This window comes from Cyprinus carpio, chromosome B14 (genome assembly GCF_018340385.1).
Source record: "Cyprinus carpio isolate SPL01 chromosome B14, ASM1834038v1, whole genome shotgun sequence".
NCBI lineage: Eukaryota > Metazoa > Chordata > Actinopteri > Cypriniformes > Cyprinidae > Cyprinus > Cyprinus carpio.
The window spans coordinates 23,024,570-23,046,285 of NC_056610.1; the positions used below are offsets into that span (position 1 = coordinate 23,024,570).

Here is a 21,716-nt window from a genome sequence, read left to right on the forward strand (position 1 = left end):
AGATTACATGTAATCAGTTACTAGCCAATATATTTGCCTGGAAAATAATTTAATATGCTTATCATCCTTTTCTCAATCTGAAATGTTTATTATCACCAGTTTTAATCCCCTTGTGCCTGAATTATTTGTATTTTTAATCCTGCTTTAGTCTGTCTTCTCTGATATGACAAACATTTAATGTGAAGTGGCTGCTGTTGTACATTACTCAGTTTTTTAATGTGCAAGAGTAGAAAATGTTTTTTTTTGTTTTTTTACGTAAACAATAACATCAGTCCTAAATCCATTTCAATAAAAAGCACAAAAAAAGCCCAATCGGTAGAAAATTCTGAACTCTTTATCTTTATTATTATTATTATTAGTTGACCAATTTTTCCAAAATTCCCCCAAAAAAGGGACTGAGAACAGGAGACTTCCATCATCAGGATATAGATGCTATGAAGTTTTATACAACAAAACAAATCCACCATTACTGTATTGAGACGACAGGGTTTTGTGCGTGAAAAAGACAATCTTGAGCAAGTCATCATTAGGCCTCACTTTACCCATCAGTTAAAGATACTCAATAGTTTCCTAGAATTAACAAAGTTCCCCACCTCTCACCACATCTAAAAGTGCAAACAGTGAATCAACATACAAAAAGGCACGCTTATCTGTCAGAACTGACTAATGATGAAGAAAAACCTAGCTTTTGTGCCAAGTGGGTGTGCGTGAAAGATGACGTGACTCGTCTTAAATACACAGGATATTGCTTTTAATTTAGGTTTATGACACAATAGGCTAAAACTGTGTGACTGTGAACACAGCACTGGACACAGAACGTGTGCAGAAGAGACTGTGGCACTCAAAGGAGTTTGTCTAGGATTTCTAAAACGCTGCTGTGGAAAAGGCCCGTTTTTCCACTGATCTCCTGGGTCACGAGAATCCTTCCGTCCGCTCGAGGCCTCTGAACGACGACTATTTCTCCTTCCGTCAGCGTGAGCTCTGCATCTGTTCTAGCGTTGTAACCTTCCATCACTCTGTATCTGAAGAAATCAGAGCAGAATGCACCGGTCAGAATGCACCCAACGCAAAACGCCAGGATGTGCTTTACAAGATATCTAAATGCTTCTTCAGATTCTGACAGGAAATGTTTTTTTCTGTTTAAACAGTTTCTGTGAATTATCTCATTAAATCTCGCAAAAATACTGTTTCTGCTAACTGATGATTTTCCGATGTAAGAGAAAAAAATCTGCCACTCATGGAAAGCTCGTTTGCAACACAAGAGCCATTTGATCAGATAACGCTATACTTCATTTAAAGACACACTTAGGAAAACCCACCTGTTAGATCCGGGCTGGTTGTTGATCAGGACTGGCTTCATATTTAGCGAGAGGCAGTCCATCGAAGCATGATCCGGGCCTGAGCTCTTTCTGGGTGTTTTTGTGTCTTTAAAAACTAATGTACTTCCATCCCGACCCAAGATGGCTGAAGGGTTCCAGTGGTCTAGAGCCGAAAGACCAGGCTGGGAACTCGAGATTTGTCCTGCAGGTGAAGTGGATGTCACTTTTGATGTCTGAGGAGCATCGTGAGTCAGGAACCGCACTGACTTTACCGGCTAAAAGAACAAAACCAAATGCTGATGTAATTCTCATTAAATCCTAAAAAATCTCATTACATTCTAGAACGTCTAGAAAACTCCTAATCCTACAACGTTTTACCTTCTCTGTGTTGTGCTTATGAGCGTCTGGTTTGACCAGAATGGACTGAGGCGCTGCAGTGGCCTCTTTCTGGACAGGGTCCCTGCTGAGCGTTTGATATCCACCAGCTGAGGGAGCTGTGCTTTCATACGCCCAATGCTGCGCCTTGATGGGGTTTGAGAACAAACCGTTTCTCTTTTTGGGAAGAACGGGCGAGCGACCGAAAGTATAGATCTGCCCCAAATCCTGAGGCGGAGGCTGAAGGCTTACGATGGAATCTGAATTGTAGTTTCCGTGATGAGGCAAGCCTAAACAAAAGGCAGAGCAGAAATGTATCAGACTGAATAATACACCTGCTGCAGAACGCAAAACCTAAAAAATATATGAAGAGAGAAAATGATTGTTCGATCTAAATTAACTGAAAATTAATGCATTCATTAATTGTTTTGATAGTGATCTAAAATGTGCACATACAGATCCACTAAGTTTGGAATAAGTTTTTGTTAATGTTTTTTTTAAAAGAAGTGCTCACCAAGGCTTCTATTATTAAACTATTTTCTAAAGTTTAAAATGTAAATGTTTATTCCTGCGATGCAAATCACAATGATGAAAATGCAGTTTTGCATCACAGGAATAAATTACATTTTAAACTATATTCAAATAGAAAACACACTCTCAAAAAATAAAAAATATAAAAACGTGTTTTTGCAGAAAAAAACATACCAAATGTATATTGTCTTAAAATGACCAAATGTATAAATAGTTTTTGCAGTGATGCCATAGAAGAACATTTTGGTTCCGCTAAAGAAACCTTTCAGTAAACAGTTCCTAAAATAACCATTTTGAAGAAAGTTTTTCTAAGTGTCTAAAGAGCCTTTTTTCGACTGTAAAGAACCTTTTCTGCATTTGGAAGGTGCTTCTAAAAGGGTGTTTTTGCAGAAAAAAACATACCAAATGTATATTGTCTTAAAATGACCAAATGTATAAATAAAACAAAATTGTAAAAACATACCAAATGTATATTGTCTTAAAATGACCAAATGTATAAATAAAACACAATTTTGACTAGTTTTTTCACGTGCAACAGCTAAAAGTTGATTTATTTTGTCCCGGCGTGTCGGGGCTCGTTGGCTCTCACCCCTGTGTGTTGCGTGGAGGGCGCGTCTCAATGTGCTCCATCCCTGCTTTCCACCCAGCTGCGGTACTCGCCCAGGACTGGCAGATGACATCCCAGCCATTGTAGCTGAAGGGGTGTCGGCGTTTACTCGGTCTAGGGCCAGGACAACAGCCTGCGGCTTGTGTGGGGTGTGCCGTTTTATTGACACTGTGCTTGTATTAGGAACGGCAGGTTTGGTTTGTTCAAGAAACCTTGCAGATGTTCTGTGGGAAAGTCAGTATATTACTGTAACCTTGATTATCAAGATAATAAATTTTTCACTTATAAAACTAAAACAGTTCTAATTAAAAGGCTGGGTCTATAAAAACATTGCATTGCTAACATCTACTGTGACTTTAAAGAAACTATGCACCAATAAAGTGACCTAAAGAGTCTATATGCATATTTTGAACAGTGTGTTTAAGATATAAAATGTGACCCAGAAGCACAAAACCAGTCTTAAGCCTCTTGAGTATATATTTAGCAATAGCCAAAAAAACATTGTATGGGTCAGAATTACAGATTTTTCTTTTATGCCAAAAATCATTAGGATATTAAGTAAAGATCATGTTCCATGAATAAATTTAGTAAATTCCCTAAGGTAAATATATCAAAACTTAATTTTTGATTAGTAATATGCATTGCTGAGAATTAATTTGCACAACTTTAAAGGTGATTTTCTCAATATTTAGATTTTTTTGCACCCTCAGATTCCTGATTTTCAAATAGTTGTATCTTAGCCAAATATTGTCTGATCCCAACAAACCATACATCAATGGAAAGCTTGTTTATTCAACTTTCACATGATCAAAAAAAATAAAATTACAAAAAACGAACAAAATAAATAAAAAAAAAAATTAATTGTAGGGGTGTGCGATATTTATTGTCTGTGATAATATAGTAATTGTTGTTTTAACGATATATGAGCAGACATAATCAAGAATGTCACACACAAAAACAAACAAAAAAACATGTCTTGAGAGTCCAAAAGCATTGACTATGTGATAAAGCCTATTAGAATGCAGTTAGAATGACCCTAAAATCCAAGTTATGAAACAAAAAATATCCCTGTTTTTTTATTTGTATCACACAGGTAGTTTTTTTTTTTAATTGATACTTATACAGCATCTGAAACCTGAATAAATAAGCTTTCCATTGATGTATGGTTTGTTAGGATCAGACAATATTTGGCTGAGATACAACTATTTGAAAATCTGGAATCTGAGGGTGCAAAAAAAAATCTAAATATTGAGAAAATCACCTTTAAAGTTGTCCAAATGAAGTTCTAAGCAATGCATATTACTAATCAAAAATTAAGTTTTAATATATTTACAGTAGGAAATTTACAAAATATCTTCATGGAACATGATCTTTACTTAATATCATAATGATTTTGGGCATAAAAGAAAAATCAATAGTTTTAAACCATACAATGTATTTTAGGCTATTTCTACAAATATACCCCAGAGACTTAAGACTGCTTTTGTGCTCCAGGGTCACATATGTCACCCAACTGTACTATGAACTGTTCTTCTGCTCACCTTAGCACAGGTGTAACATAGTTGGCCGGCAGGATCCCTACTTTGCCTGTTCTGAGAGACAGTCCACGCAGCCAACCCTCTTTGAATTTCCCATAAACCCCCACCATTTCACCTTTCCTCAGTTCCAGCTCTTCAGAGCGATGAGGTGTGTAGGAATACAGCGCAGCACACCTGAACAAATCATCAAGTTAAAGAAATAGGTCAAAAATGAAAATACTCTTACTCATTTGAACCCATACTTTGATGTGTGAGGAAAAAACATATTTATGATACACAAAATGAAACTTTTTTTTTGCTTTAATGCAAGAAAATCTTTTAAGATAATCGTCAAAGATACATATGATCTCAGAAACACTTACACACTGATGGAGAGCTGCTGGGTGACAGACACCTTGCTCTCTGAAGGCAGGGGGGATGCCTGAGGGTTAATCAGTGCCATGGCGATGGTTGGCGGACTTTCACCGTTCATTGTTCTGTCTCTCTGTAATAGTCAGAAAGTAACTGGTAATTTTCTTATCTTGCGCAGACACTGACAGCAATGTAATCTCTTTAATACAAGTGTTGCACAACATTCGTTGAACTCCAAGCATTCATGCTTATGTAGCATTCTGACAATATATAGTTTGCATGTGTTAAATGGTAAGTGGTAAAGTTTTTAATAACTTCATGTTTAAAAAGTGGTAAAGTTTTTAATAACTAACTAATTAACAAAACAAACAAATTTTTTTTAACTAAATTAAAAAAAAAAAAAGTATTTCTTTATGTATTCCTTCCCTTTCTAGCTTGTACTTATTTTAACAAATGCCTGAAACCTGATATTATGAGCACTTCCTGTGTCTGTTTTGCCTCTTAAAGAAGAATTGCTTTATGTATTCCCCAATTGTAAGTCGCTTTGCAAAATGACTAAATGTAAATGTAACAAAGAGACAAAAGTAAGACAAGATGAAAAAAACAAGACAAAAACAAAACAAAAAGACAAGAATAATCAAAAGGCAAAAACCAGAGCAAAACAAAATAAAAACTAAACTAACTAAAAACACAAAAAAAACAAAGCAAAAAACATGCAAAAACAAGATAAACAAAAGACAAGGATAAAAACAACAAAACAAAAGACAAGATAAGCAACAACAAAATAAACTTAACAAAATAGCACAAAAACAAAGCTAAACAAAAACAAGACGAAACAAAATGCAAAACCAAAGCAAAAGTAAAAACAAGATGAAACAAAGAAGATTAAAGACAAGACAAAAAAAGCAAAACAAAACAATAACAAAAACAAAATTAAACAAAAATACAAGACTAAAAACAAAAAAAGCAACAAACTAAAATAAAAAAGGATAAAAACAACAGAAAACAGCAAAAAATAAAAAAGAAAGCAAAAACTATGAACAAGACTGTAAAGCCAAACAAAGCAAAATAAAAAGACGATCAGGAACTTTCCATCACTGAATACTTGAATCTTGGCTGACTGCTAATGGATTGACATATTAAGGTTATTGTAAAAATGTTAATTCAAGAGTCATTTTTGTAGTTCTCTTGCATAAGAGCAAATTAAACATTGCTGAGATGAGTTGCAAAGCTGACTCAGACAGAAAACAGCCTCAGACTGAGACTCTTCCATAGCACTGAAACAAACGACTAACACAAAGCCTCATGGAAGAGTCCGTCTGGGCAGCGGAGTCATGAGTCTTCCTCTTAAACTGAGATCCAGTCTAATATTAGTTCATTACAAAAGCATGATGAAACAAGAGACCGATCTCTGAATTCTGTTCCTTTGACAATTTCCACGCCTCTCTTACCTACAGTATGTCCCATAATTATCTCAAAGAGAGCAGGTGATTACAGCTTAGTTACATCAGCTCTGCCACAGAAGACACAGAAGACCTATATTTTATATATTAACACATTTTATTCAAAGCGACTTACAAATGAGAAATACAGCATAGGTGATTCATCTTAGCGAGGCGGTAACATAAGTAGTGCTGTGATCCAATTATATCTTAAAAGTACCAGAGAAGTACAATAGAGCATGTATTTTAAGAAAGTCAGTTTGGTGCCACATTATATCACACTGAAAGTCTGGTGTAGGATTTACTTTGAAACTATTTTCATTAATAATTGCAATTACTAGTTAAAATGACCGTATAATTCAATTTATGAAAGCAAAAAATAGCCCTGTATGGGTTTTTATTTGTAATATTTAGATAGCCAAGTAATATCACACAAGCAACATCATTTTCCTAAATATTAGCACCTGAGCATGATCGCAAATGTGGTGTTAATTAATTTTATCCAACAGTTTAACAAACAAGAAGTTAATATTTAGCGAGTTACATTTTAGACACAATATTGTCCGGAAAAAAGTTTCAATCAAAGCTGGATCATTTGTGACCCTGGACCACAAAACCAGTCTTAAGTGTCAATTTCTCAAAATTGAGATTTAAGCTGAATAAATAAGCTTTCCATTGATGTATGGTTTGTTATGATCTGGCAATATTTGGCCGAGATACAACTATTTGAAAATCTGGATACTGAGGTGCAAAAAAATCAAAATATTGAGAAAATCCCCTTTGAAGTTTTCCAAATGAATTCTTAGCAATGCATATTACTAATCAAAAATTAAGTTTTGAGATATTTGCAGTAGGAAATGTACAAAATATCTTCATGGAACATGATCTTTACTTAATATCCTAATGATTTTTGGCATAAAAGAAAAATTTATAATTTTTTGACACATATCATGTTTTTTTTGGCTATTGCTAAAAATATACCCCAGCGACTTCAGACTGGTTTTGTGCTCCAGGGTCACATTTGCGCATCTCAGAGTAACACTGCGGTGATTCCTTACCAAATAAAACTGTTTTTGAACAAATAATTTGAGTCAATGATTCATTTGAAAAATCAGTCATTTGCTTAGTTTCTTAAATGAAGCAGATTTGAAGAAATTGTTTGAATGAATGATTCAACGAATCACTCTTTAAGACAGGGACCTACTACCACCTACTGGTGGTTTTAGTGTCATATTCATTTATCCATGAAGGTACCAGTATTAAAACAGAAAAATATTGTTTAATTATAGTTCTCTAAAAAATCTGTCAAATAAATATCACGTTTTGTCAATATCCCGCACCTCTACAGCAACAGTGACTCAATTCACTTTAATTGCATGGAGTAGCTAGCAGATTCTGCAATATCTTCTTTTGCGTTACATTATGTTCATGATGGGTTTGCACCGGCGATGAGTAAGCAATGACATCATTTTTATTTCTAGGTGAACTGTTGCTTTAAATATTTTCTTTTGCATCAGAAAGATGCTGCTGAGTCAGAAACAGTGGGCATGTTTCCTCTGACTTCAGAGTGTTGCACAATCTGAAGAAAAAACACAAATAATGCAAGAAATCCAGTGTTAACTGACCCCGGGCAGGTCGTAAAGCGAGTGACTCGTCTCTCCGTGATGTGATGTTCTCCACGCCTTCTATTAATGACACAGCTGATGGCAGGAGGAGAGAGAGAGTCACCGCTCGGTGGAGAGGAATGAGCCTTTCAACCAGATAAGAGGAAGTGTTATGTAACCCTATATGAGTCATGAGCTTGTAAAGCAGCAGCAGAGAATGGGACATTTTTAGCTCTGAAACACGCTGGCTTCCTCTCACACAGGAAAACATCTCATATCGACAGAGGAGAGAAATACCTGCACCTGTTTTTGAGGGGAAAGTCAGGAAAATGCAAGAAGTATCTGCTCGTTTTTAAGGTGATTTCAATGCATTGTTTCTACTGCTGGGCAACGATTAATCACAATAAATTGCATCCAGAATATTTTTTTTTTTTTTATATTATAAATATGTTTTTTTACTACTTACAACATTAATTACTTAATATATATAAAACAGCCCAAACAAAAAAATACATGCATTTACAGTATATTCATATAACATTATATATATACAAGTACATTTAATATATAAATTCTTAATAATATACATGCATGTGTGTGCATTTATATATACATTAATATACACAGCCCACACACACACATATATTATGTACACAATATATGTGTGTGTCTATGTAAGAAGAACCACAGACAACAAAAACAAACACACCTCTGACTCACCACTATATCCGAATAGGATGTTAAACTCATTCTTGTCATTTGGTGTAGCATGCATGGCGAACTAATCGCATGTCTGCAGAGCAAATAAATAGCCAATCATCATTCCCACACAAACAAACACATGGGCTGCATGCTCACCTTAGACAAGCTTCTGCGAGAGCTCCTCAGACGTGGCTTGTTAGATGTGGCTAGTTGTGCGCTGGAGCTGATGTGAGGATAGTTCTGGCTGTTCAGGAGACTGACGTTTGGAGGCCTGGCCGATTTGTGAGACGCTCCAGCAATCCGCCTGGACAAAAACATCATCGTTGACCACCCCTCCACCACTCCGTTGCTACTACACCAAAATACCCCCTCCTTCTTCTCCCCACAAGAACCTACTACGCTGTTGAATTTGGCTGCAGCAGGAAACACAAAGCAGTTTAAAAAGAAGCGGAGATGCACAATAAAGGCATGCTGGGTTGCATAAGCCGCTCTACCTGCAGCGTCCGAGTTTGTCAGAAAGAAAAGTGCTGTTAGTCCCACCAGCTCGTCCTAAACTTCTTGTGTAAGTGGCAGCTGGAGCTGCTGATCTGAGGATGGACTAGTTAAGATGAACTAGTGCAGCACATGTGGGCAGGAGGAGTGACGCTTTCCCTCTCTGTTCCCATGATGTGCTGCTCTGCCACCGAACTAACAGAAAGCATTACTGTGCCTTCACGCCTGGCTGCTCAGATGCCCGAGCGGCGTTGAGAGCAAGGCTGGCTGTTTTATCTGAATAACCTTAGATATAATCCAGCGCATGGATAATGAAAAGCATTCCTTAATTATCCGGTGGCACATGAAGTTCACTGGAGCGGCAGCGGAGGAAAAGCACACGTCAGTCACAGATAGCATGCTCACTAACTCCGTTATCATCACACAGTGATAATGCCAGCGCTGAGAGATGAGGGCCTATTATTCTGAGTTTAATCGTGACATTAAACAGAGAAGCGATTAGGGGACACTGAAAAGATTGATGAGTAATGACGAAGATTTCACGTCACACTTTAATCTATGAGTGATTTTAAATTACTGTATATTATATATTGCATAAAGGCTTATAAAATGCAAAACTGTAAAATATATATATATATATATATATATGTAAAATATATATATATATATATATGGTATATATATCATATCCAAAATTCAAAAGAAAAGAATGATATTTTCCACAAGCCTATTTTTAGGATCATTACATTTTTGCTGTGATGTTATAATCATAAGCAAATTATCCTCCATTCTCTGTGGTCTAATACTATTCTCATTACGGCTCTGTAGGGGTCTGCCAATTACTGTTTGATCAGAGTTTTTATTTTCATATAAGAAAATGCAAAAATATGCAATAAGCAAAAATACAATATTAACTTAACTTCTCAAGCTCAAGTTAAAAACCAAAACTTTAGGAGTCCATATGCACATTCGATCAAAGACCGAGTACTTTTTTGGGATATTTAGACAACAAATAATTATTATATACATGCCTCATTATCCCTCCAACATTAAAATATATTTGTAAACTTAAACCAGTCTTAAGTCGCTGGGGTATATTTGTAGCAGTAGCCAAAAAAAAAAACATTGTATGGGTCAAAATTATTTATTTTTATTTTATGCCAAAAATCATTAGGATAATAAGTAAAGATCACGTTCCATGAATATATTTTGTAAATTTCCTACTGTAAATATATCAAAACTAATTTTTGATCAGTAGTATGCATTGCTAAGAACTTCGTTTGGACAACTTTAAAGATGATTTTCTCGATATTTATATTATTTATTTATTTTTTTTTGCACCCTCAGATTCCAGAATTTCAAATAGTTGTATCTCGACCAAATATTGTCCTCCTAACAAACCATACATCCATGGAACTAAATATATAACTAAATTTATCTCAGATTGTTTGCAAGGCAACATTGCTCATATTCATATTCAATTCACCTGATAATAAAACTGAAATAAAATTATTAAAAACTGTATAAACATTAAAAAAATGACAAAAGCTAATAAAAATACAAAAAAATTACTAAAAAATTAACTAAAATTAGCATGAAAATATAAAAAAAAATCAAATGTAATATTCAGTATTATTAGTATCTCATTAATACCATAATAACAAGATGTAAATACAGCAATATTATATATTTTGTGCAAGTTACTATAGGCCAGACTTAAAGTGCAATGCTTACTAACAAAAAAATATATATAACAGAAAAAGATTAAACACCCCTGGTTTAAATTGCTAAACAGATTTGAATGTACAATTTAAAAGTATATTTTATGGTTGTAAAATGGATGCTCATTTTAAAATAGTAATAAAAAAAAAAACATTGTCGAGTATTTTTGCATTGCAGTGAAAATGTAACTATTTATGCAAAATATTATTTCTTGTTTAATTATTTGATTATTATTGGGGTTAAATATGATCTGAACATATATATGAATTCAACACGTTTTGAAATCGAGAATAAAAGCCTGTTGTCTTACCTCTGTGAGCTGCAAAGGAAAGATCCCAACTTTGTGTCCAAGTTTACCTTCAACCCAATTTTCATTCACTTGTTTGATAAGAGTAATGCTGTCTCCCTGCGGGGGGAAAGAGAGATAGGCATGTGTTAGGCAGCTGTGGGTGCAGGACGTCCCTGAAGACGTTTACTCGGCTTGAATCGCTCAAAGCTACAGGCCCATTACACCCTTAACTCGGCTCCGGACCCATTTGGACCATCTGCTCTCAGATATAAAAACAACATTCCAGGAAAATGTCCTTTAATGGATGCTGTGCCTGAGTCAGAACTGTTATATAATTCAAGTCTTGCGGTGTGACTAACAATACTGCCACATAACAGAGCCCAGAGAAGAAGAGAGCTTTATTTGCTTCCCAGGTTCCTCATTATGAATCACACTAATGAGACAAGTAATACTAAACATGTTTATGTTCAACATACAATAGCCTCAAATGGTATTTAAACACTTCACTCACACATAAGAATATAAGAATCATACACGTTTATTGTGTGTGTGTGTGTGTGTGTGTGTGTGTGTGTGTGTGTGTGCGTATGCATACATTCATACATTATATATATATATATATATATATTATATACAATATATATATATATATATAAAATATAGATTATAATACTAAAAATAGATTGGTTAATAAAAATAAAAAAAAAATTTGGGGCCTACAGTGTCTTATCATTTCTTCAGCTTTTTCTGAACTCAGTCATGATGTCCTCTACTGAGAAGCATAAATTATCATATATTATATCATACGTAAAATAACCTTTTCCAATAAAAAAAATAATAATTTAAAATTCCATTTGTTTCTTATTTTCTAATGCTCCAAACAATGTAATGACAGAAGGAAAAAAAATCACAAAATTGACTAAACCTTTTTTTCATATATATATATATATATGTGTGTGTGTGTGTGTGTGTGTGTGTGTGTGTGTGTGTGTGTGTGTGTGTGTGTGTGTGTGTGTGTGTGTGTGTGTGTGTGAAAGCCCATTTATGTTTTGGAATAAAAATAAATACATAAATAAAAAAGATGAATTATGAGGAAAAAGTCAGAACTGTGAGATTTCAACTCAGAATTGCACGAAAAATAGTCAGAATTGTGAGAAGTCATAATACTTTTTTTTTTTTTTTTATTCTGTGTGGTAGAAATGGGCCTCGATACCTTCTGGCTGTCAAAGAAGTTGCAAAGGTCATTGCAAAAATAGCTTAGAAGAGCTCAGCTCAGTCTAGGAAAATGTTAGCAGATGCCACTTGCTTTGATGTTTTATTAATGCAATGACATTCACACATTTTTTATGGCTTAAGTGTCCAAATACTTTCGTGTCCACTGCACCAACCCAACTGAATTGTGGCGGTACATTGATTAAAGAAGAACTCAAATGAAATGGGTAGGTCTATAAAGTGCAGACATGAACCTTGAAGAAGGTTAAGCACTCCTTGCTGTCGTCCGGATCCAGATTGTTAGCGTTGAAGTCATAAAGTGCTCTGCAGAGGGCCAGCGGCTGCTGCTGCTCGCTGATGACCCTCACCACATCCACTGGAACCAGACCGCCGCTGTCTTTGCCTTCATCATCATCCTCTCTCCAGCGCAGGTACATGATGTCACCTGACTTCATCGTGAGCTTGCCAGGTGCGTTAACCTGGAAGTTATAGAAAGCAAATACAAATAGCATAGGAAAAACTGTCAAGAACAAATCTGGACCATAACTAATTCATTATCATTTTAAATATATACCAATCCTACTAAACCTATTCTTCAAACTATGGTTTTTCTCATTTGTCTGCAAGAAGATTTTAATAATTTAAAATATACTAGAATTTAGTATGATCACTTATTCTTTTACATATTTTATATGTTGATTCATTTTTACATTAATATATATTTTACACTGTATGACGATGGAATTCTTTTTTTCCTGTTATAATATATAAAAATAAAAGTAAATTAAAAGTAAATTGAATTCTGTATAAAACTGATCAGAAAAGACCCCTGGTTTAAATTGTAAAGCAGCTCTGAAAGTACAGTTGAAGAATGCATTAATTTATGTTTTTTTTTTTTTTTCAATAAAAAGCTAAATTTAATAGCTAAATAGATTTAGACAGATTTTATTTTCTTTATGCAATTTGTTTTCATTTTGATTTTATGGGAATTAAATAAGATCTAGACTTTTTTAAGAGAGAGATTCAGTCTATAATTATCTCATTTATTCTGTTTTTTGTTTTGTTTTTATTTCTAACATTGTCATTTTCTTAAAATCACATTCTTAAGTCTATAAAAGATATTAGAAAACAATTCTAAAACAATATTAGAAAAAGTGAATATATTTATTATATAAAATATGTATTAACAAAAAAATATAGACTTAAAAGACGATTGATTTCTGCAAATAACTCAACATCTAACAGCTCTCTTTACTGTGTACTATCTTGCAGTACTTCAAATGCATGTATACTAAATTAGAGGCTTGAAATGAGAAATCGAGTGGGAAAAGTTCTCCAGAGCTCAAAAGCATCCCAAACTTCTAATCAGCATTACTGTGCAAATGCAATGGCTTTCCCCCCCAATGAAACTCAAGTCCAGCGACCTACTTAAACCAAAGCTTGCAGTGTGTTTCAGTGTACACTGTTAAACACACACAGAGATAATAGGGCTCTTAAGCAGATCAGATTGTCAAACTGACATACCACATAAAACAACATAAAAACCATCCTGACATATTCACATACACACGTCATCATCATTTACACTGCACAGGACAATGCACGTCAACAGACATAGTGTTATATGATACAGAAAGTTTTGAAAATGTTCATATCCTGTATCAGAATAACCCCTAAAAGATAAAAGCTTTTAAAAGCAAACAAGCCACAGGTAAGCCTTAAGTGCAAGTCACAAAACTCACCAACAGCAACTACACAAAAAAAAAAAAGACAAAGGCTGCTTTTTAAGTCTCAAATCATTACTCACGCTCTAATGCAACAAAAGCACATGTCGTATACTTACCCCCTGTTTGAGCAGATCTTGAAAGTAACTGCTTAAAAGGTCCTCCTAGACTGCAGAGTTGATATATGTGATGGATCTGTCCCTCGGCGTGCCCAGCGGACCCCGCTCCTGGAGGCCCTGCACTGATCCTGGAACAGCTGCTGAAGGCTTGCATACAAAAAGGGTGTGAAGCCTCGTGCTGCTGAAGGCTTGCATACACAACGTGTGCAGGCACGGCAAGACCTTGGCAGACTCATACACAAAGCACACTCCAACAGGTTCAAAACAGCCAGATCCTCCATCATACAGGAACATGCACACGTGAGAGACACAGTTTTATTCAGAGCTGCCTCAGTCAAAGTACATAATAGATACCTATTCATAGAGTGATTTCTCACTGTAAACCTGTTTGTAATAACTCGAGCCACGTAGGCTACTTCCATCAACACCTGTTCATTACACTATTGTAACATGCAAACAGGTGTGAACGCTGAGCGACATTTGTAAACACAGACACGACACACGTTTATGTTTAGGTTATGTAACTATAACTGAGCTTACATTTCAAAACCATTTGTGCTCTTATAGTCCTGTGGAAGCCAAAAGCAAGTTTTCATTGAAATCAAGATCAGCAGGTGAGTCAACGAACGATGCTTAAACTTTAGAAAATGTAACAAAATTAATTAATCAGTGAATATTTTTAACAGATATTTATAATGACGTTTAAACAAATGCATTTATTTTTCAGTGAACGGTGCTTAAACTTTAGAAAATGTTACAATATTATTTGAGCTATTTTATTTTCTGTACATTTTCTTTAAATTCTGCTTTCTTTATCAATTAAATGCACAACAAAGGGAAATATTTGTTAAATATGATAAAAATAAAAAAAATATAACAAAAACAATAACAAAACAAGATAATATGACATAAACTATCTAAAGGAAATATTTGTTAAATATGATGATAATATAACAACAACTATTTGAGAATGAAGAACAAGGCTGTACATTTTGTCATTCAGTAGCTAAAAGCCGGTTTGGGGCCAGAAGGGTTTGTACAGTAGTTACTAATAAACTTACAGCCTATTTTTTATTGAATGGAATGATTTAATGGAAAATAATTTACAGATTATATACTTGTCTTCCCATCAGGCGGTTGAAGGTGTTTTACTAGTGAATAAATATCAGTTAGATCAATTATGACATGATTTTATGTTATTTTTTATTAATTTTTATCTATTATTGGTAGGCCTTTAAGGTAAGGCAGGTCGACAATCGACATTTTAGGATGAGTTTTGTATTTATTAGTTTAAAAGTTTATGAAACGGATTAAACAAAAATAGCATTCGTGCCTGTATTGGATTAAAGCCAAAGTTTACTGTACTTGTGGAATGTGCTGTAAACAAGACATACAATACAGAGATCACTTGCTGAATTAGGTTTAGAGAAAATGCAATAGGTCAAGTTTATTTTAAATTAAAATAAGACTGGCGTCCTCTAGTGGTGAACAAGTGCAATTGAACTCTGCTTTAAAAAAAGCATCACCTTACGATTTCATTAGTCATCCAAGTTTTTCATAAAACCAACCCCAGAGAACTTATGATCTTGTTTATAAGTTCCTAGTCATAAGATTCGTCCTACATGGATAGGCATATGTTTCAGTCAGATTCAGATTAATGAGCAGTGGATACTGACAGATAAAACAAGCCTAATGATGATTTGAGATCTGGTGGTGATTCAGCGCATAAATCATCTCCTGCTTTACCCTGCAATGAAACAATCCAGACATCTGTTTTGAATCGATGGGATTTCAGTCTCACACATCCCTTAAACCCCAAAGTCCCGTTAACATCTCACGGCTAAATTATTCATTAATATTGGCTCTGCGTTCTGCACAAGTTCAGGACATTCACTTAAATTTTTTAAGGGTGCATGCATTTTTTATCTGTTTTGTAAGTCTGCAGAATATGGGAGGTTTTTTAGAGATTCTTAAAAAGAAAGATTCGTTTTCTTTATGTTTGTGATCCGTGTAGTTTCATGTCAGTGGTTCACTGAAGTATCCCATGCATGCTTTTCTTGTACTCAGTTTGTAAAGTTAGGTTAATTTTAACGACCTGACAGAACTCTATGGCTTTGGCTGCTGTAAGACTGAGTGCTTGTGACTGACTGGAGAGTAATTGCAAAAGCTTTAATGGGCCCTTGCTGGGTGTTTGTAATTCTTTGGCCTCTTATCAGACAGAAACAGAGAAGATCTGACCAGCAGAGGGCGCAGCTTTTCTTCTCAAAGTTAAAGTGTTTCCTCTTTACACAAAGTTTATCACCAGCAGTCCATTACTTTTCTCATTTCATTTTTCATTCGAGCGGTTTCTTTGTTTGTTTTCGATCATTCTTTCAGATTTGTGCTTTCTCTGCAGTTTGATGTAATCAAGTCATCTGAGTTCTGTGGGAATGAGTTTATGGGTGTTTATAGGCTTCCATTACAGAGCATCAATTATTCATGGGTTGATTATATGGCTATTGTTTCCTGCCATTATTTCTGAGAGTTTACATTCATCAAAATTGCCCACACACGTATAGGCATTCATTTCTTGCTCAGCTGGATGCAGAATTTTCTTTTGTAACAGCCGCTTGTAATGTTCCCAATATTAAAAACTTTGCAGCTTTGTCCATGCCAGAGAGAGAGAGAGAGAGAGAGAGAGAGAGAGAGAGAGAGCAACAGTAAATCTAAACACTGTTAAGGTGGCTCTGAGTTTTCATGCTGGGGGGTGTCAGTCTGTTGTTTGTATTTTCTGGGATGCTACAGCACCTTCTGTGTGTCCTGCTTCTGATGTTTTCTTAATTATGGTTACATCCATATGTGCACCATGTGTGCTCATGCAGCTCGCAGAGTGTTTAACGAAGAGCCGTCTGCGCCAGACCAATCTGAACAACAACATTTTTTAAGGTTAAAAGCCACACTTGTATTTGATACAAAAGGTTAAAACAGTTCCCGGAGATCAAAATGTACAGTGTACTCTCTACAGAGTCAAAAAAACTAAAATATGCCACTTTACATGATACACAATTTAAAAATATGCAATACACTGAATTAAAACTAATATTATAGATATATGACTTAATTTGCATGTGCACAGAGTTATAATCAGTGTTGGGGAAAGTTACTTTTAAAAGTAATGCATTACAATATTGCATAACTCCATAAAAAACTGATTACGTTAGTTAGTTTTTATGGAAAGTATTGCGTTACGTTACTTTTGTGTTCGTTTTTAAATCTGGACAGGGCTTGCTTGTTTGTTTTTAAAATAAAAAAGTTATATTTTTGGCAAATTTAAAAGCCTTTTTACACCGACGGTGAACTTAATATGCCTCAGGCTGAAGGGAATGTAAATTTACATCCGTACTGTAGAATGCAGAAGAAGAAATTTCAACACACTTCAGCAATAAAAAAAAGACACAAATGTTTGTCTAGAGTAATTTTAATTTTTGCTTATTAGTATGGTTGAACAGGATCATCGAAGGTCAGAAGCAAAGACATTGGTTTATAAAATGGGATTAAATACATAAATTATATTTGTGTTGTTTTACATTTAATTATTGCAGGTTTGCGTCATATTCTGAGTTGCATTATTTTTATTTATTTTGAGGAATACTGAATCTGTTTTTTTTCTGTGTGTGAGTGAGTGATATATATATAAAATTTATAGCATTGCAACCCTCAAATAAGCATAGCATAAACCCTCAATAGACAGAAAGATACAAACCCAATTCCAAAAAAGTTGGGACACTGTACAAATTGTGAGTAAAAAAGGAGTGGAATAATTTACAAATCTCATAAACTTATATTTTATTCGGGTTTGTAGATAGATAGATAGATAGATAGACAGACAGACAGACAGACAGACAGACAGACAGACAGACAGATAGATAGATAGATAGATAGATAGATAGATAGATAGTTAGATAGATAGATAATTAGTTAGATAGATAATAGATAGATAGATCGATAGATAGCATAGATAGATAGATAGATATATATAGATATAATAGATAGATAGATAGATAGATAGATAGATAGATAGATAGATAGATAGATAGATAGATAGATAGATAGATAGATAGATAGAATAATAGACAGACAGATAGATAGATACCTGTAGATAGACAGACAGACAGACAGACAGACAGACAGACAGACAGACAGACAGATAGATAGATAGATAGATAGATAGATAGATAGATAGATAGATAGATAGATAGATAGATAGATAGATAGATAGATAGATAGATAGATAGATAGATAGATAGAATAGATTACGGATGGATTCATAATAGATGTAATAGATAGATAGATAGATAGATAGATAGATAGATAGATAGATAGATAGATAGATAGATAGATAGATAGAATTATGATGCACACTTATAAACAATATACAGTACATAGCATTAAAATAAATAATTTAATAGTTATGACTCAACAATTTACAAATGTGTTATAATATACACCGTGCTTGTTTTATATTTCACATAAATAATTCATAGCAATGCAACCAGAGTAAAAGATTTACAAAAAAAAGAAAGAAATCTGTCATCATCTATAGAGATATGGATCAACATTTACACATTACGTTTTCACAAAAAATCTATTATGCAAGTATTATATTGCACATATATATTATTTATTTGTATTCATATTATTGCAACCAGAGAAGAAGAAAAAAAGGATATACAAACAAACATGAAGATCAAAATACTTGGAACAAAACACAAAACGGATTAAAAAAAAAAACATGGATCAAAATATTCAACCCCCTGCGTTGAAAATCTGTCACATTGGATCAACTTAATTATCCTTGTCTGAAGGCCTTGAATCTAATTTGGAAACCAAATGTTAGCTGTTTCAGTAGCAGGTGGTCCCCTGCCAAATGTCTTTACCATCCATCTGCAGCGCACCTGTGCTCTCATTCTGCTTCTGCTCTGGTTCGGCAGGTTATTATATGTGCCCTGTGTATCATTCTCCATTGAGAAATGCATTGTGCTTCTCAGCTCTGGGTGATAACACCATAACACAAGACACCACTGTACATGATTGAACTAATGAGTGAACATGCCACTGGACGGTGATCCTCCAGCACGATGAGAAGAACATCAAGACACTTCAGCCCGCTTCAGTTCGGCGGTGACCTGATACGGCTGTGCATGTCCATTAAGAAGGGCCTGTCATCAGTGTGGCATCTGTGATGTTGTGACATTCTGCCTGACCTCTAGGCGAGCCGTCTAAGGTCCTGTTTGCCTTCTGGACCTGACGGGCCATCATCAGAAATAAACCCCAAGCACTCCCATTACAGAGGACATTACGTTCATTTGCAGAAAAATTATCTGATGAGTCAGATACGGCAACAAAAAAAAAAAAAAAAAAAAAAAAAGTGACAAAAATATATTTTAAATATATGCCAAATATATGTTTGAAACAGAGAAGCTCTTTTTTTTATAATTGTTTTATTTAAAAATAAAAAATATATTTAGTTTCAACCCTCACATACCAAAATATATTTCAAAATGTATTTCAGGGCCAAGGAAATACATTTCCAATCTTACAGTAGCCTACATTACATTATATATAATTTGTTGAACATTGTAAAGTATGTTCTTTGCTTAATTTTTATTCAGATGTATTTGTATGTTCATACATGTTATAGATAACAAATAAAGTTTTTCTTCAAATGTGACATGTGAATGTATTTTCTTGAAATTAAATATATAGTGCAAAATATATATTTTTTGTAAATGTTTTCATATATATATTTATATTATTAAAATACACCTTTTTTATTTAAAAAATGGCAAAAAAATATATTGGTAGAAAATATATTTACACAAATATATTTTAATCATATTTTAGCAAATATATTTTTTCCCATTTTGAAGTATATATATATATATATATAATATATATATATATATATATATATATAATATATATTTTTTTTTTTTTTTTTTTTTTTTTTTTTTTTTTTTTTGCTGTATGGAGTGGATATGTTTGTTTGGCAGTGGTATATATTATTTTAAAGATAATATATTAGATTTATATGATTATTTATATTATATTTAAATTATTATGTTTACATATAAATATTTTTGAAGCATATTTTACCAAATATAGATAGATAGATAGACAGACAGACAGATAGACAGACAGACAGATAGATAGATAGATAGATAGATAGATAGATAGATAGATAGATAGATAGATAGATAGATAGATAGATAGATAGATAGATAGATAGATAGATAGATAGATAGATAGATATTGACCATTTTTTGAATATATTTGAATTTTTTTCTGCTGTATAGAGTGGATGTGTTTGGTGGTGGTGTGTGTACATGGAACATCCATGGAGCTTTACATCTGGCAGTGAATATTAAAAATGGGGCATCCTTGGCACATGTATACGGCTGAAGCCAGCTTTTAATTGAAGAACACATAAACAGCTGCCAGAACAAGCAAAGGACCTAAATATAGGACGCACACACACAAACATGCATGCAAGCCAGCTGCCTCCCTGTTTGTCCTCACTGAGAACACTCTATTTCCACTGACACTGAAAAAACGAGCGAGAGAGAGAGAGAGAGAGAGAGAGGGTTGACTACAACATGAAGCCAGACTCTCCTTCTCTGTGCCCTGGGTTAAGGCTGATTAACTAGCAAAATTAGAAAACCAACCACAACGGCCTCACACCAAACACATTTTTGAAATAATTGATCTCCGCAATTCCCTCTTGCATTATTCCCATTGATTTCCAATGAGTGCTATTGGCCCCCAAGGAAAACTCCTTCACTGGTGAATAAGAATGCAGGAAGGGAAATGAGGACACATTTAACATCAGTGCACACAAAAAAAGGGTCTGTCTGAATGCTTACTGAACTGATAAGACCTTTATTTATTATAGCATGGCTACTCATAAACAAAGAGAGCGAGGATGAAAAATAGAGAGCGCTCACAGTGATTTCGATTTTCAAAAAGGAAAGAAAACTTCACTTTTTGAGTTCTGTTTATGCAGCTCTTGTGAAACAAACAGTCTCCTTTTATTATTTCTCCAGATAGCGTGCAATAGGCTGTTCGGTTTCAAAGTGAAACTAGTAACATGATTACATAGCTTCCCACATGTTTGTAAATGATGAAACTAAGTCACATCTGAAATTATACTGGCTGCCGTTCCCACACTTATCTGCTGGGAAACAAACCAGCTCAATAATCGTGGCTTTGATGTGTTTGTCTGTATCTAATTCCAATTCCATACAAAGATTTCATTTTTGAACTCGGCCAAGGATTCAGACACAGTTCTTTTGCTTGAAATTTCATGCCGCAAGTCCCCAGAGTTTTTGTCCTTTTATTAAATGCTTGCAAGCAAAACCTTCTTATACCGCTGCTGAATGTGATCTGTCGGTGCTTGCACAGAAAATGCATTATTATAACAAATCGGTCATGTGCTGATCTGTTTACTTCATACATGAATATGAAGTTGCATTACAGATGCAATATATTGCTGTATGGGTATTTAAATTGTAAAGCACACACACACACACACACACACACACACACACACACACACGCACACACAGACACACACACACACATATATATATGTGCATTAATAATGACTTAATAATGCCTATTTTATAATATTATTATATTATGATATTCTTT

General features: G+C 34.3%; 1 pseudogene; it reads right to left on the minus strand.

Moving 5' to 3' along the window:
* Window positions 1-729: 729 nt before the first annotated feature.
* On the minus strand, window positions 730-14,323 carry LOC109085438 (annotated as a pseudogene).
* Window positions 14,324-21,716: the final 7,393 nt, after the last annotated feature.